Here is an 18,165-nt window from a genome sequence, read left to right as displayed (position 1 = left end):
TTGCCAAAAATTCGGTTTTTCATTCAAAGTCGAAACATATACAAACAAAATACCACTTTATCCGTTATCTTGTTGAGGATAAACTGGTAATACTTGAGAAGATTTGTGGATCTAAGAACCCTGCAGACATGTTGACTAAGGGTGTCACTATTGAGAAGTTGAAGCTGTGCGCAGCTTCAATTGGTCTTCTAGCTTGAGGACAGGAGGATGAGTTGTAGGGATAAGGGATTGTTTCTTGGAGGATAGCGGTTTGATGTTGGTGATTGGACTAGTCTCCAAGTGGGAGATTTGTTGGGCTTTGTGGAGCCTAGTTTCGTTTGATCCGGTTTGACGACCCAACCCAAATAATATTGCATGGCTTTTTAATGGGAGATTTATTGAGGCCTGTTGGGCCTGTTTAGCCCATTGTGGAACCACCTTTTGTAATTAGGGTTTTTTAGTGTGGTGGGGTTGCCGTGTTATATATATAGAGAGAATATTGTAGCCGCCAGTTAGTACTCTGTATTCTTCCCTGATAATAGTGATATCCCTGCAACTTCGTGGATGTAGGCAAATTGCCGAACCACGTAAATATTGTCTTGTGCGTGTGATTGTTTTTCTTTGGCGTTTGTTTTTTTTCTATAATTTTTGTTTCTCACGGGTTGGGAATTCGGTTTAATTCCCTACACATCTCCCTTCCACGGGTTTGCTCGCTAGTCTCTTCTACGTTAGAGCCCGACATGCTTCCTTTGCTATGCCCACTTCGTAACCGCGCTCTGATACTACTTGTCACGGACTTAGTCGTTTACTAAGCTTGTGTGACACTTAGGCAAGTCAAGACGTTGATCTTGCTAAGTCAGCCTTGCTCCCCAATGCTTAGCTTGTTAGGCTAAGACACTCGTGACTCAAAAGCTTTAGAAGCTTAGTAGGCAACTCTTTAAAGAATGGAAGCTCTTATTAACTCAAGAAAGCCTTTACAAGTGCTTGGAAGCTCACTTGCTTGGTGTCTTGGCCAAATGAGGCCCTCACCTATTTATAGGCATCAATGGAACTCTCTGGAACCTTGAAGGGTTCCTTACAATTCAAGACTATTCTAGAATGTCCTACATCATTCTATGTACAAGCCTATGTACAAGAGACCTCTAGAATTCTCTAGAAAGCCCTGGACTCCTCTCATGCCTTCCACCATAGTGTAGAGTTGTGTGGATTTCTCCAAGCATCTCTAGAACCTTCCACACTCTTCCCACTCTAGGAGTCTCTAGAAGCTTCCTGGCTCTATATAAGCCCATGGGGAGGCTCATTTGAATCAGTCTGTGACACTAAGCTCGGGATATTGGAGTAAGCTCGGCCAGTCTACAAATCTAGCTTGAGTTTCTAATGCTTTAGGGCAAGACTCAAGTAGGTTTTGGGACATCAAACTTAAATATTTCTATTACCCTACTTGGTAAAAGATATGGACAAACAAGTTCCTCACTTAGAAGTTTGATTGGAATTCAACTGGATTAATAAACTGCATGGCACTATGCTATTGATACGTGCCAATTGGAATGCAAATACGATGAGAATGAGACTATGTTTGGTATGTGGTAATAAGGAACATGAATACATATTTTATTTTCCTTAAATAGAAATAAATTTGTTGATTTCAATTATTATGTTTTGGATGTACTTAGGAATATAAGATTAGGACCATTATTTATTTCCTTTCAACATTTGTTGATAATTGAAATGAGAACAAAAAAGGAAAAGAAATTATCGGTAATACCCTTACATATAGTTTAAAATACATATATATATATTAAAAGAAAATGTTTTGAGAGGTTTTTTTTTACTTAATAATAAGAGTAAGAAAAATATTATTTAATTAATAAATAGAAATTAACCAAAAAAAGTCATATAAGTCTAATGGAAATAAAGTGGTAAAATAATAATTTAAACATGTATATCATTTTTTGTATTCAGAGGATCGAAATGCCTCGTGTTGAACATCAATTGAAATCTTGAAATCTTGAAATCCCACTTATGAGTGAAATTTCATTTCTATTGAAATTATTTTTTTATTCTATTTGTATTATCATTCAAGTTATCCAATCAAAAGAATGGATGGAAAGAGGAATGAGATTTTCATTCACACTCTTCATTTTTATGTATCAATTAAACATGACCTGAAAGTGAATCATATATGTAAAAAAGAGGAATTAAAATTTTAGTGAAAGCAAGATTTGGTTTCCCTATTAACAAAATTTTTTATTTGGAATTCAATTCTAAAAACCAATTCAAAGATGTTAATGAATTGGAAAGAAATTGATTTCTCATTCCCATTCTTTATTCCGATATTTTAATACGTAACTTAGAGTATATATTGAAATAAGGATAACAATATAATTAAGATTTAATTATGAAGTCACATTCAAATTCCAATGAACTTGAATATTATCAATCATAACTAAATCTAATGTGTTATAGCTACATTTATATATATCATGAGATAGGATAAAAGAATGGATTACATGTGTCTATCCCATGTTTGGTTTGTAATGCGATAAGATAAATTATCCAATCCCTTATCATACCATATGTTCAACTAAATATGGAACAAGATAAGTGGTGAAATATATTATTTATAATTTTTTTATATTACTTATTTTTTAAAATAATTTTTTTATTATAAAATTAAATTAGTGATTGAAAAAGAAGAATAAAAAAATGCTTATAAAATATATTATAATATATATATATATATATAAGTATAACATATTTCAATATTGGATATGCTACCTGGTTTTAATATCCATGGATATCATATCCAATTGTGTATCATATTTTAGGATATGTATTTTTTCTATATAATGAGATATAATATCCTAAAATATACATATTATATCCCGTCAACTAAATATAGCTTATATCTTTATATAAATTTGTTGACAAATTAACATATATTATAAAATATGAGTCCACGTAGAAAACATATATTATATATTATAATATCTCCACCAAATAAACATACATTTATTTTGCATCAGAGGGTTTGAGTTCAAATTTAGTTGCTTGTATACATGGTCAAACATAAGTTAATTGAACGCAAATTACCTAATACTATTTCACAAGTTTTCAGGAACTACACAAGCCAACATCAATTACATGCTACAAATTATTATGCCAAACCATACTTAATTTCCAGGGAGGGACGTGTGTCCAATTAGCTTATCACTCCATTAGATACTGACTTAACCTTGCAAACGCCTGCTGATGTTGTGAAAGGCACGTCTTTGTAGAAAGCAAACAGTTGTGCGTCAGTGTGCAGGTCCGATTGCAGTGTTTCCCATATCTTTTTCTTGGGGTTGAGAACACGGTCCGGTTTGCCTTCAAAACCAGGAAATGTCACCCTTTCTCCTACTGAAGCAGAATGGGGTGGTTCCACCAATTCAACCTGAAATATTCACAATGGTTTCAGTTCATTTCTAGTCAATTGGTGTGATAATCACTGACAGTTTTCTTGATTCCAAAGTGGTGGATAGAAGAGAGATCATTAGGTTGCTTAAATCAAGGATCGATTAAGAAGATTGCTAAACCAATGGAGGTAATTAAGTGGCTTACCTTGGTGCCATTCTTGTCGGAAGCAGTAAGAACCATTGCTTGTGAATTGACTCCCCGCATGGTTGCTGGCTTCAGGTTGCAAAGGACACAGACTTTTCGGTTCTGCGAAGGGTAATATTACATCATTTTCATGATTCTCAATCAGCTACATTCGCTAACCGAAAGAAGCATGAAGAAAAGGCAATGGACATACCAGCATTTCTTCAAGAGGTACATGTTTGACAAGGCCACTAACAACGGTTCGGGTTGCTACTTCACCAACATCTATCTCTTTCACATAAAGGGAGTCAGCATCCGGATGTTTCTGAGCTTCCTTGATGAGGCCAACACGGATATCAAGTCTAGAAATTGAAACTTCTGATTTACAGCTTTTCTTTATTTGGACTTCTGATCCAGACTTGGTTGACTTCTGTTTCTTTCCATTACCATCTAGAAAAGTAAGAACACCACCATCAAGTAAATCCTCTTTGAGTTTTTTTCTTTTCAATGCCTAGTCTGCGTTCTCCAAATCAAACATGGAAACCGCCATTCTTCATTGAATCTCTCCATCAATTAATTTTACAATGAGATTCAATGGAGCTGCAGACAAATACTAAAGACTACTACTCAAAAAATTTGGAACAAGATATGAAAATTTCCCTGGTAACATTTTGCTTTCACAAACTGTATTCCTTAATATTATTTGAGATAACAATAATTATAAGTGGTAGTCACAGTAGAAGAAAGAATGGAAACCTGAAATTTTTGCTTCCTTCAATTGTTCAACTATCTTCTTTGCTTCAGCTTCTGCCTTCACGACCCTATCTGCTTGACTTCCGGCAAACTTCTCCCTGAAAAACTCCACATCTTCATCCCTCTGCACAGAAGGAAAGAAAGAAAGAGAAGGAAAGGAAGGGTCTTGATGAGTAGTTAGCAGAATAAAAAGGAAGTACCAAAGCAGAGACAATGGACAAAAAGAATGATGACAGTAATAAAATAGCATATTTACCAATTCGTTAAATAAAGGTTCTGGAGTCCCTATCTTGTGACCAGCAGGCAGAAGCTCCCAAGGTTTTCTTGCCCTCTCAAGATCTCCATTTTCATCACAAAGAGAAAGCCGTGTTTCAGGAGGCAAATTGAGCTGCTTTAATACCTTCATGTCATAAAGAACAAACCTGTTAAAGGTAAGCACCCTGTGATAATCATTAGGTAAATATTTTGTAGCAATGTATACAGTGCAGAGCCTGATGTTACCTCAAGTGAAAACGATGGCATGAAAGGTTCTAACAAACATGAGAGAAGATAAACCAGCCCCACTGAAGTTCTCATAACAATAGAACAGGAAGCTCGATCTTCCTTGTAAAGTTTCCAGAATTGGCTTTCCTATGGAAAATTCCAGTATTCAAATAATCATCTTAATCAAGAAACTTTTTCTTTCTGATAAGCATGAAATATGACAAACATAACTGAAACAGTCAATAAAACCACATAAAGGGTTTTACAGGCTTACTTGCAGATACCCATTCCCCTCACTGGAGATGCTCATTCCAATTTTCAAGTCCTTGCTTTAGTTTAACCTAATTCACATTAAAAACACCGAAGAGTTCTATTTTATAAATGAATGCAGAACATATTGAGTTTTAGTTGGACAAGTGCTGGGATTGTAATTTGACAACTCCATTAACTTAGAAATGTTGCATCACCTTCTCCATAGCTTCTATATATTGCTCTAAGTATGCGCCAACTTTTCTGCTAATGCCTTGGTCAAATAATGTGATTCTGCACCTGGAGCATCAGGAATGCTAGACCCATATCCTAATCCTGAACAAAGAATCATAACCAAAGATTTAGGGAAATATGAGTTGAGTGATGACAGGTTCATAAAAATTTAGGCCACATGAAGCTTTCTACAGATGCTACCACCAAAAAGAATAAAACACAGGATGAAGACAGTGCACACAAAAAATTCCTAAACCAGATCCTTTGAACATATAGAAAAATCTGTTGTGATACTAGACAGATAACTTCTCACATAAAGAAATACAGAGGATGGTAAACTCCAAGAGATGAGTTTGCCACTTCTTTCAACAGATTGTTTCAGTTGAATCAGCCACTTCAATATGGTTGTATAGAAGACCTCAAGCTGTGAACCTGCTTTTGGATTCAAAATGCAAATGCCAAAGTTATGAGTGAGATTCATTTTTACAACACAAGAAGCAGGAGTCCAAATCATTGCTGTTGCTGAGGTTCTTTCTGAATGACCAGATGCTAGTTCCAAGGTTGATCTTCAGAACACACTCTCTTCTTTGTGGAAGGTTATTCTGTATTCAAACATTTGGGAGGACAAGTGAATCCTTCTTGATGGCTTCATAACATTCTGAAAGGGTTTCAAATTTAAGAAGAGGGTTGTGGCTTCCAAGCATGTAGTGAACGAATAAAGGAAATCTCTTACCAGATGAGATTGGATGTTATTGAAAGTGAGGGTTATTTTGGAAAGGAAGTTGGTGAGAGATCTATAAAAATTTGGGGAAAAGGTTTAGAAAGAATGCAAGAAGGAGATGGAACAAGAGTAGAATGGAAGAGAGAAACAACGAAGTAGGCTACCACAGGGATTTCTAAGAAGTGTCACAAAAACAAATTCAATTTTTTACTGGTTTTCAGTTTCTCCTTCCTTCTGGTATGATGTTCCTTACACTGAGAAACTTGAAGGGAAAAAGAAGAATTTGAAATAAATTAACACAGTAACAGAATGGGACTCAAATTTCTCAAAAACAGAACATTTCTAGCTGTTCCTAATTGGCAGGTTTGCAACCTGAGAAAACGTTTTAATTAAACCTCAAAAAGTCAAAATTTAAGAGATAAAGCACCAGGCTCCACAAAGTCTTATCCCTATTATAAGGAAGGCCCTAGTGCATGCATCAAATTCTTTTGTCTAAAGAGGGGCTTGACAATGTATCTGTAGGTGTGATAGATGAGACATAGTCATGGAATTCTTTAGTCCAAACAGGGACTTGGCTATGTATCTCTAGATGTAATAGATGAGCCTTGGTTGTCTCCCTATTCTAAGGTCCATCAAATTTACTTGACGAGATTTGGAAATGTTGAGAAGAAGGATATAGACAGATTGGTTGCACTGGGCAAAAGATTGTTAATCAAGTAGCTATTTTCCTCACCAAAAGGGGAAAATGCTTTGCAGTTATGTTTGCCCATGATTTGGTACCCTTGGCTGCCATTTTCACTTTCTGTTTTTTGGGGGTGGGGGTGAGGGATGAATCTATTTTTTGACTCTAGAAAGGATCCCTCTCCTGCTCTTTATATTAGGTATTTTCATTAATCACATGTCTTGTGAATCCTAAAAGTGTATTATGTTTGTCCATGATTTGGTACAGTTTGTTGTTAGCTTTCATTTTCTTTCTTCTTTTGAGTACTTTTGGGGAAGGGATGATTCTGTCTTGAGTGTAGAAAGGGCTCTCCTTCCATTCTTCATATTAGGTACTTTTCATGAATAAAATGTTCCCATTTCAAATAAAATAAGGACAAAGAAACAGAATCTAGACCAGGAACTCTAAGGCTATGTTTGGTTCCCGGAAAGTACAAAGGAAAGAAAAAAAATGCTAAGGAAAATGATTTTCTCATGTTTGGTTGTCCTATGAAAAATATCAAAGAAAATCAAATTTTATTAAACCTAATTAAAAACTTATATATTTTTAAATTATTTAATCTTTACATTGATGAGTTAAAATAAATAAAATGAGTTTGAAGTAACAAAAAAAATAATTTATCAACTTTTAATCTATTTTTTTATTTTCCTTCACTTTTTCTTTCCTTCTACTTTCCCTTTGTATTTTCTTTCCCTCGCATTTTCCCTCAAATTTTCCGGGAACCAAACATAGCCTAAATTTTCATTTCTGCAAGCATCTGACAAACCTGGAGCTTTGGCGATGAAGCTCAATACTCGATTGATGAAATTGCCCAGATTATTCAGCAACTCAGTATTTAGCTTTGCTTGCAAGTCTACCCATGTAAATAATGAGTCTGACACCTAACAAAGATAAATCAGTTAAAGATTCTGAGAGGACAGTCACACATCCATAGCCAACATTAGATGCTCAACAAAGAACTCACTTCTGGCCTGTTAGTTAGCAAGTAATATCGCCACACTTCTGCAGGAATTTTTGTGTCTTTCACATCATTGCCAAAAACTCCTACTCCTTTGCTCTTGGAGAACTTTCCTGCAGCATCATACAAAGGAAAGACAAAAATCAGAAAAGCCAAAGGAACATGCTATCATGACACGGAGAATTTCTGACAGGGATCAAAATTGAGAAAAGGCCGTTGGGCAATTTTATATGGATGAGAACCATTTCAGACTGCTAACGAGTACCTGCTTCATAGTTTAAGTATTCTGTAACACTAATGCTCTTCATCAATGTCCAGTTTTCTCCAGTTCCAATAAGTGTAGATGGGAACATCACCTGGAATTAAAAAATCAAGCAAAGGATCATGTGTAGGAACTAAATCCAACTCCAGTTACAATAAAAAGAAATAATGAACTGTGTATTCAGGCATAGGAGATGAACTCTTACAGTGTGGAAGGGCACATTATCCTTGCCCATAAACTGGTACAGATCCACATTTTCGGGTTCTTCCACCACTTTTCCCACTCAGGTGTATAGCATGCAGTGATTGAGACATAACCAATTGGTGCATCAAACCAGACATAGAAAACCTATGTATCATGTGATCAGAGTAGTATAAATTGTTTCGAACATTGTTTGCAAAAACCATATAGACCAAGAAATTTCTCTACAGAAAAAGAAGGGGTCAATTCTACAAATTAAATCAAATGAAATTAAATCTTGTCCAACCTTGTCCTTATATTTTTCATGTGGAACAGGAACCCCCCACTTGAGATCCCTGGTAATACAGCGGGATCTAAGTCCTTCTTTAAGCCATGCATATGTAGCTTGGATAGCATTTTGGCTCCAGCATCCTGCAATGGACATGTTATTGATATATTCTTCCAATTTATCCTTTAGCAATGGGAGCTCGAGAAACAAGTGGTCTGTATCACGGATTTGTGGAGTGGACTGGCATACCTGTTGATCATACAATCTTTCAAGTGAGACAGAAATTTTGAAAAACAACTGGATGTTTTTTAACCCAGTAGGCAAGTGATAGTTTTCAATGAAATGAAAAAGATAGTCACACCTTGCATCTAGGATCTTTCAGTTCAGTTGGATTCAATAGCTTTCCACACTTTTCGCACTGATCCCCACGAGCAGAGTCGTAATTACAATCTAGTGTTGGGCAGGTGCCTTCCACAAGCCGATCAGCTAAGAAACGTTGACATGTCTCGCAATAAAGCTGCATTAGTATTGAACCTCAAATTAATGAACAGATGGTGCAGGATTTACCAATGAGAATGCCTTCTTCATAAACAAATTTGATGATGAAAGTGACAATTAATGGAAACCACAATAACATGTAATTAAGCACAATGTAACTGTTTTACCTGTTGCATTCTGTTCTCGGAAAGCCAATTGTTTTCCATCAGTTTCTTAAAAATTTCTTGGCAAACTTCAGTGTGTTGGGGAGTTGATGTCCGCCCAAACTCATCAAAACTGATGTCGAACCAATCGTAAACTTCTTTGTGAATTTTGTGGTATCTACAACAGCAGGAAGCATGAGTTGAAAGGTGAGAAGAGATGCAATTCAACCCCAGATTCCTAAGTTCACTGACCAAGGACATATATACATATTTGGATGAGGAAAGGAAAATGCCTTTATCAGCTATTAACTAAAGTAAGTCATAAGCAGAATCTAGTGCCTGACATGCCTCAAGATGTGAAAGATATTAAACGACTAACATCTTGCAAAACTCAAGATGGAACTTTCTTCAAAGAGTGTCCACTACCACAAGGTTGGCCATCAATAGAATTTGCCACATGAGCAACAGAAAGAAAATCTTTCACAACTAAATTATAGGGAATCAAAGAAAACAGATGTGGTGAGCAGTTTACTTGTCACAAATTTGTTGAGGGGAGCAATTCTCCTCCATGGCCTTTGTCTCTGTTGCTGTCCCATACTCATCAGTCCCACATATGTATAACACATTGTAGCCACGAAGGCGGCAGTAACGGGCGAATACATCAGCACTTAAAACACCTGGAAAAGGGCCAAGGAAATATAGTTAAAAAAAAAGGGGATGAATTTTCAATGAGAGAATTTTGAGAATCCACAAAAGTCTCTCCAGTGATTAGGTGGATAACAAGCCAAGAAAATGGTTAAAAAGGTGCAAGCAAACACATGAATGCTAGATTCCTAAGGTACTAACACAAAAGAGAATGGCAAAAGCATGCACATTTTTCTCTTTTTTCATAACCTTATGCTCTGAACAGCTGACATGATTTTCGATAAAATTAGAAACGAACTCAAAATTAAGGAACAAGTTTAACTTAATATTTTTCACAATTCAGCTCTATCGAGGTAAGCCATTATTATTTTCTAACCATCTTGAGCCAGCTCCCTTATGGTCTTCCTCTATTCATTGTGTCGCCTTATACTTGAATTAATTCATATCTTACTTATCAGTGTGTTTTGTCAGACATGTATAAACCACCTTAGTCGACTTCCTCCTATAGACCCCCACTCTTCAGACCTTGACCTGATCTCCTGAATATATGCATTCAGTAATTATTCTACTTTGTGCTGCGGCCTTCATCCTACATCCTCATATACTAAAAAAAAAAAAAGTTTTCCAAGTAGCCAAGCAAGCATCATGACTTGCAAAGAGTAATTAAGGAATACCAAAGCAATTGATTGGATTGAATTATAAGACAAGAAGGAGAGAAGAATTAAAAAAGGAAGAGAAGGGGAAGTTACAGCCAATGATGTTGCCGAGATGAGGAACGTTGTTGACGTAAGGCAGAGCGCTGGTTATGAGGATGTTCCGCTTTCCCTCTACCGGCACCTTCTTCCTTCCTCCTTCTTTTTCATTTTCATCTCCCATCTCTCTCGCTTTATCTGATTTCCCTGAAATACTCTCTATGCGTCTCTAGTTTCTGTCAGAGAATTTCAGACTTAACAGATGTTTTAAACTTTAAAAATAAAAAAAAAATAAAAAATAAAAAAAAGGGAAAGAAAGAAAGAAAAGAAAGAAAAAACTGGTCTTGAGAGAGATGTCATACCTTTTGGCCTACCTTCTGATGCTGATACTCTGTTTTTAGTTACTAGTTATTATTCAGTAGTCCATACAACTGCATTTTATAACCGCAAAAAGTCATCGTCTTCTTCTTCTTTTCTAACATTTTTATATCCTGTTTAATTATTAAAACAGAGGGAAAGGCATAGAAGTTTCTAAAGAATAGGCGTATCGTACAGCAGCATCCTACAAAGTTGAAAAATATTTTCTATGATTCCAGTTAATACATTTATTGAAAAAAAAAAGATTCAAATAGAATATGATTTTTATTAATAATGCATTAGAATAGTTTCCTATGGATATTTATTTTTATTTTTTAAATAAAAAATAATAGTAATTTACATTAAAAATAATAATTTTTAATATAAAAAAATCTTATTACCTCAAATTTTGAATTTGTTTAAAATGATTTTTAAAAATGTAACATATATATTTTTTATACTAGATATTTTATATTTTATATTGAGTTTATTACTTTTTTTTATTTTTTTTAAAAAAAAATTAAATTGAACCTTCAAATATTTAATTAATTAATAATTTAAAACATATATGGTTTTTAATTTTTAAAAACAAATTTTATTTGAAAATGGTTTTCTTACACTTACATGCAATGTAAAAGTTTTTAAGTATTTTTTATTTCTTCAATTATTATTTTAAAACTCTAACCAATTTTTTTTTTTTTTAAAAAAATACCTCAAATTATTCTAAAAAAACAACTTACTTTGAATAAATTCTAATAAAACTACTTTTTGTAAAAAGTTTGTAAAACTTGTTTTTTAAATTAGAAAACAGTTACCAAACATAGTAAATCCTAGAATCCTAGAATCCTAGAATCCTTTTTCATATATATTATGAAAAGAGAAGATCTTATTTAACCAATAAGAAAAAAATCAAATTAATACAAGTTATTTAAAAATTATACATTTTTAAAATCTGTATTTTACATAGGAGAAAAAGATGAAGAATAAATCCAAGTATGTGATAAGATTTCATTGAATTTAAAAGAAAAAGTGTGTTGTATACACTCATATAAAAAAAACATCAAAATTAAAATTTTAAGTAATTATCTAAAAATAATTAATATTTTATACATTTTTTGTCAAATGTACTATTTTTAACCATTCAGACACTATCTTTTAATGATATAGGTATTGTACTTTTAACCCGTGAGTACATAAAACTTAATTAAAATTTCAAGTAATTATTTAAAAATAATTTGTATTTTATGTACTTTTTGGTCAAAGGTACCATTTTTAATTATTCAGACATTATCTTTTAATAATATAGGTACTATCTTTGACCGGTGAGTACATAAAATTTAAATTATTTTTAAAGGGTTTTTATTTTATAATTATTTTTATACCAGTATATGAAAATATACTTTTTCTAAATTTTTTCTTTTATTTTGTGGGATTCACCATTTGTTTACATAATAGAAGATGATGGAATATGATAAAAAAAAAAAAAATTAATATGTTAATAAGATGATAGAAAAAATGATAATAATAACAATGCAACTGATAGTTTGCTTTCCTTTCATTATTCCTATAATTCTTTATCCCTCTATTTACTTTTGGCAACATTTTCTTAATTAAAAATAAAATAAAAATCCAAGGTATACTCCAAATCCACAATTTGATTTGATGAGATCCAATGGAGTGGGGGTGGGGTGTGAAACAAGTGTGTAGTCTTGAAAATTGGTATAATATTCCATTAGAATTTGTCAAGTTGTTGTAGTGGGCGAGCAAAGGACTTGAAAGTGATTAGCATTTCATAAAGAGCACTTTGGGCATAAGGAATTTTATGCGAGTGGACATGCTTTATCTCCCACAAATATTCCTTGGTACAAAAACTTTGTCCACAAGGATTGGGAAGTGGTGACCGCGTCACCCCACAGTAGGAGCTTTTACTTAATTTTAATTTTACTTTACTCATGGAATATGGTAAAAACTTGCTCCACAAGGATTACAGACAGTGGAGGCTGCATCATCACTCCCAAGTCCCTAGTGAAGCTTTTGCTTTACCCATGGAATATGGAACATGGTAGCATTCTTGGTTAAAACTTGATCCACAAGGTATGGAGCTTTAACTTCACTCATGGAATATGGAAACCATGTATGTGATTTAATTGTAAATAATTATGCTTTTAGCTTTATTTTAAATATTCAATATAATAATGATTTTGGTGGTATACATATGGTGCTATTATTTATTTACTTATTTTTTATTTGAAGTTGCAATTATTTTATTCATTTTTAAGAAAACATAAAATAAAAAATAAAACCCTACACGGTTGAAATCCTATGGGATCTCGAATAAACCTTAAAAAAGGGTCATGAATTAAGAACAAATGATGAATTCGGGATTATATTATCTAATGGGAAGGTACAAGGGATTTATGAGCTCAAATATATTGGTCTCTATTAAGTAAGTAAGATTGACTTTGACACTTAAATCATTAATTGAATAATACATGCCAAATAAAATTACAGATTAACTTTCTCTTTCATATGCTCAAACATAGTGAGTAAAATAAATAAATATAAAAAAAACAACAAATGAATAAATAAGTCAAACACAATAAATAGGAAATGAATGAATGGATGGACAACTTGAATTCAATCTTAGTAGTAATTCTACTCTACAAAGTTTCATGGAGAAATGTTGTTGCCAACAATTATTAAAAAAATATATAAATAAATACAAAAAATGGATTGAAACTGGGATTTTTTTTATTGAATTGAAATTGGCTTGAGGTTATATACATCATGCAGGTAATTAACTAAAAGAAAATATTGTTAGGAAACTTGGATTACTCCATTTTTGTGCTCTAAATCTCATAGGGTGCGTGCATATATCCTGAGGGCTCTCTAGATCTAAAATAACGAAAAATAATAGCTTCAAAAACCATATTAGGATAAAAAAAACTAGAGAAAAAGTGCTTACACCTAAATCTGAATGTTCTTAGATCAATTCCTTGTTGTAAAGAACATGTCTAGAAAAACTGGAGAATCTCTCTTCATGTTGCGACCCACGTGTATGTCCCGTGTGATTCCATGCATGTGGCCTATGCACACCACGTGCGATTCTTGTGCATGCGATTTGTGAGCATCCTATGTGGTTCTCGTGCATGCAGCTTGTGTGATTCTAGTGCACTTTTCGTATTCCCAAGATCTTTCATCTGATGACTCTTCCTTGTGTTTAGCCACTAAGATGGTGGAAATCTCAAGGGTGGAGGCTAGGGTTCTCTCTCAGAACTATAGGTACAAAATGGCAAGACATTGAAACCCTAACCCCTAAAGGGGGATTTATAGGCTTCCTACTATGCTAAAGTGACTTAAGCCCACCACGGGCTTAACTTAATCTAGCCCAAAAAGGTTACTAATTGATTAATTAACCATACAAGACCCTAATTAATCAATTAGCCTAATCCAGAGACACCACTCACTTATCCTTGTGCAACCTTGTATAATTACTAAAATGCCCTTATGCACAAAAGTGAACTAAAAACTCATCCAATCTTCATAAACTATGTCATCAAAGAATATGAGCTCAAAACGGGGATCATTGGGACTCATAGGAGTATTGGCTCCTTCATAATCAAATGAAATTGACTCAACATCTCACTATAGAGAGTCAATTGCACTCTAGTACCTTACGTATATTATAACGAGACACCAAGTGCTCGAGTCCATGACCTACTATCCATTGCATGCAAACTCCCCTTGAACTGGTGTCTGTAATATAACAAGGTAGTGTTATCACCTATCAAGATTACCTCTCAAATCCTTGAGTTATATATCTCACTTATTATGTGATCAAATGACATACTCTATCTCCAAAGAGCATAGGTCAAATTCCACTAAAGGAATTACTATGGCCATACATTTCATGATCATATGTCCTTTAGATCACCCAAGGGGACACACTCTCTCAATCCTATGAGATAACATGATGCCTCTTTTAAGAATACCTATTGCCACCAACCTTCATCAATAGTGATATGACCACTTTAGGGTCTCATCCATAAATCAAAGCCTCCAATTGATTTTGGCACAAGCTCAATATCCTCTCAAGGTTGAGAGTCCATGTAGTATAATAGCTTGGTGAATCATGACAATTAATAGCCTTGAATCATGATTCACCATTAGTCATGTCCAATGTGCTTCACATACACTAGTGCATTCACCATGGGAAACCTATCTTGACAGCTATCCCTCCAATTAGGTGCACTACAGTCTTTACTGGATTACCCAAGTCCATGAACCGAATATAGACAACTTATCTACTTACAAGGAATCCATGACTTGTATCTTCGGTGGAATTCCTAATGCACATGTCATGTACAATGCTGACAGGCAAAATTGGGAGGAATTTGATCACTTTTTACTTTGAGTAGACAGGCTGTGATGCTTTGTTTAGTCTAATGGTAGACAATTTTTGATAATTAAGCTTTGAAAGTGAAGAATTTTGCAAACTGTATTGACTAGTAGAGTCGGTATTTTACACCTTTTGATTCTTGGAAGTTGAAGCTCATGTTGAAATATTCTGGTATAAGGAGTGAGTTTCTAGTTTTGGAATAGAGTTGGGCACTCTGGATTTGTACTTTCTTTATCCAAAAGAAAATGCCTTGATCCATTTCCTTTTTTATACATATGGTTTGACAAAGCTAAGACAAATTATTGCCTTAGCTTTATGCAGTTCCACTGAATTATGATAATGAAGAAACTACTTTATACATATGGTTTTCAAAAATTTTTCATGGAATGTTGTCTCGACTGAACTTTTTCTGGTGCCATTTGGCCTTAACTATTTCTGGTTCGGGTTTATGATTTTTGGTGCCGTTTAGGGTTAAAATCATTTACTAATCAAATGGTTATCTTCTATAATTATCATGTTTGGCTAATGTTTGGGTTTTGAAAATGTCTCTTGTAGAATATTATATTGATTGAAGTTTTTCTTGTTCCATTTGAAAGTTTTTTTCTCTACCAGTTTCCAAATGAAAGTTTTTTTTTCTACTTCTTTATACATCCAAAGGGGGTAATATAGTTCATTCTTTTATAAATCTTGAAGAGTCTATGTTTTTTCTGCATCTATCTTTTTATTTTTTGGGTGTTATATTGGTTGAGGACTAGTTGGAACTTTGGTTATCAGTTGCAATCCAGCTGGACAATGTTACAAAAGTTTGTGAAGTTTATTTTCCTGAGCTTGTATTAAATTAGCAGGAAAAACGACGTGTTTGTTAAATATAAAAGTATCTAGTTCTTCTTAAACTTCTTTTGAAACTAGTTTAGATAGAAACTTCAACTGCCTGGATGAGTGATATTAAGACTGATATGACTACCAATGAGGATTTCTTTTCAACCAAGAATATTGCACTTGAGGATTTCTTTTTCTTATTTGTTTATTATGCTTTACAAAATCTGCCTATATGATGCTCAATACCGAGTTTACACTTAAAAAATTTAATCATACCAAGCATTGTTTACACTAGATAACCATATATTCTTGATGTTTTGTTCCTTAATTCTTTCTTTATTCTTCATTTTAATTGTGTGATTCTTTGTTTGAAAATTATTATTTCTCTAAATATATATATATATATATATATTATATATATATATATATATATATATATATATATATATATATATTTTAAGTAGAGGATGTCTAGGAATATAGTTCAACCATTACAACAACCAAGTGGTGAAGAAAGTGAAAAACAAAGCAAGGCTTATTGGGATGGTATTACAATGGATGCTTTTATCAAAGTTTGTGTGATTGAGACTTTGGCTGGAAATAGACCAAATAGTCACTTTAGCAAGTTGGGATGGAAAAATGTGATAAAAGTCTTCAACAATTTTGACTGGAAGAAACTATCAATATAGGCAACTTAAGAATAAATGAAGTTCGATCTCTTAAAAAGGATTGACAACTTTGGAATACCTTGATTAGGAAAGAGACTGGCCTTGGGTGGGATCTTATGAGACAAACCATCAATGCAAGCAATGAATGGTAGGATAAGAAATTGAAGGTATGTTTTGTTTATTCATTAAATTTATTAGATAAATTTATATATTGGTTATGAAATATGATAAATTAAATACTCTTGTAGGAGAATCCTGAAGCAATAAAGTTTAAAACAAAAGGCATGAAAAATGTTGAGCAATTAGACATATTTTTCAAAGATATTGTTGCTATTGGTGAAAAAGCTTGGGCACCATCACAAGGCTTTGTAGGACAAGATGTTGATGATTCATCTAAGGTGGGGGAACACGAAGATAATATAATAGAAGGCCAAAATGACTGTAGTTGCAATCCGTCACTTGATACTATCTCCCATAGTTTTGAAGCTACTACTCAACCTTCTATGGAAAAAAAGAATGAAGAAAAAAGAAAGAGGAAAAGAGATGAAACCAAATTTGAGCTTGTGGCTATCCAGTTAGAGTGCATTTGTAGTGTTGTGGAGAATAGGTCTTCTATCTCATGTAGAGGAGATAAGCCAGGTTGTAGCATTGTTGAAGTGATGAAAATCATACGTGGCATACCTGAAGTGAAGAATGACTTTGAGTTATATATGAAAGCCACAGATATCATGGTTGTCAAGGAAAATAGAGAGATGTTTGTTGCATTAGAAGACCCAATTGATCAGATTGCATGGCTTAAACATAAACATGTTTAAGGTTGGAGTGTTTCTTGTTCTTATATGGAGACATATTTTTGTTACCTAATATTGTTTAGTTGTTTGGTTGACAGGAGGAAAGAGATGTTGGTTTGCTTTATGTGTGCATTGAAAAGTCATTATGCCATTTTTGATACTTTTATATTTCTTTCTCTAAAAATTGAGACTAGTAAATGAGCTTTGTGGTAAACTTCTTATAAAATTTGGTATTGTTGTTCATTTATTAATGTGTAGTTCTTCTGTTTTTTTTTTTTTTTATTTCATCTTAGTCATTAACATTTTTTGTTAGTTCATTATTTCTATAAGATATGTTCCCTTTTTTTTTTGCTATGAAACATTTGTCTTTTATATACTTTAATTAGAAAAGTTTTTTTTTATAGAAATAAATAGGTAATCATATATTGTTTTATTTTGAAAATTATCTTTTATTCAATGTTCTTTTTTATTGATTTAAATGTTTTTGTAAATATTTTAAAAATTTATTATAGTGATAAAAAATTATTAATTTTAAACTAATATATAATCAAATAATTTGTTATATCATGATTGATATTTATTTATTAATCTAATTCTTTTGTAAATTTTTATTTAAATCATAAAAAAAGATTATTTTTAGTTTTTTTTAACAATATAAATGTATATATGTCCATTTTGATAATTATTAATGTTAAAAGTGTTTTTTTTTTTTACTTATACAACATATTATAAAAAAAATCATTTT

At 33.1% G+C, this 18,165-nt stretch overlaps 1 pseudogene; it reads right to left on the bottom strand.

Annotated features, from left to right (window-relative positions):
* Window positions 1–2,969: 2,969 nt before the first annotated feature.
* On the bottom strand, window positions 2,970–10,800 carry LOC117917701 (annotated as a pseudogene).
* Window positions 10,801–18,165: the final 7,365 nt, after the last annotated feature.

This window comes from Vitis riparia, chromosome 7, assembly GCF_004353265.1.
Source record: "Vitis riparia cultivar Riparia Gloire de Montpellier isolate 1030 chromosome 7, EGFV_Vit.rip_1.0, whole genome shotgun sequence".
Taxonomy (NCBI): Eukaryota; Viridiplantae; Streptophyta; class Magnoliopsida; order Vitales; family Vitaceae; genus Vitis; species Vitis riparia.
The sequence above is the reverse complement of the archived record's forward strand: the minus strand, read 5'-3'. Positions and strand labels throughout refer to the sequence as shown.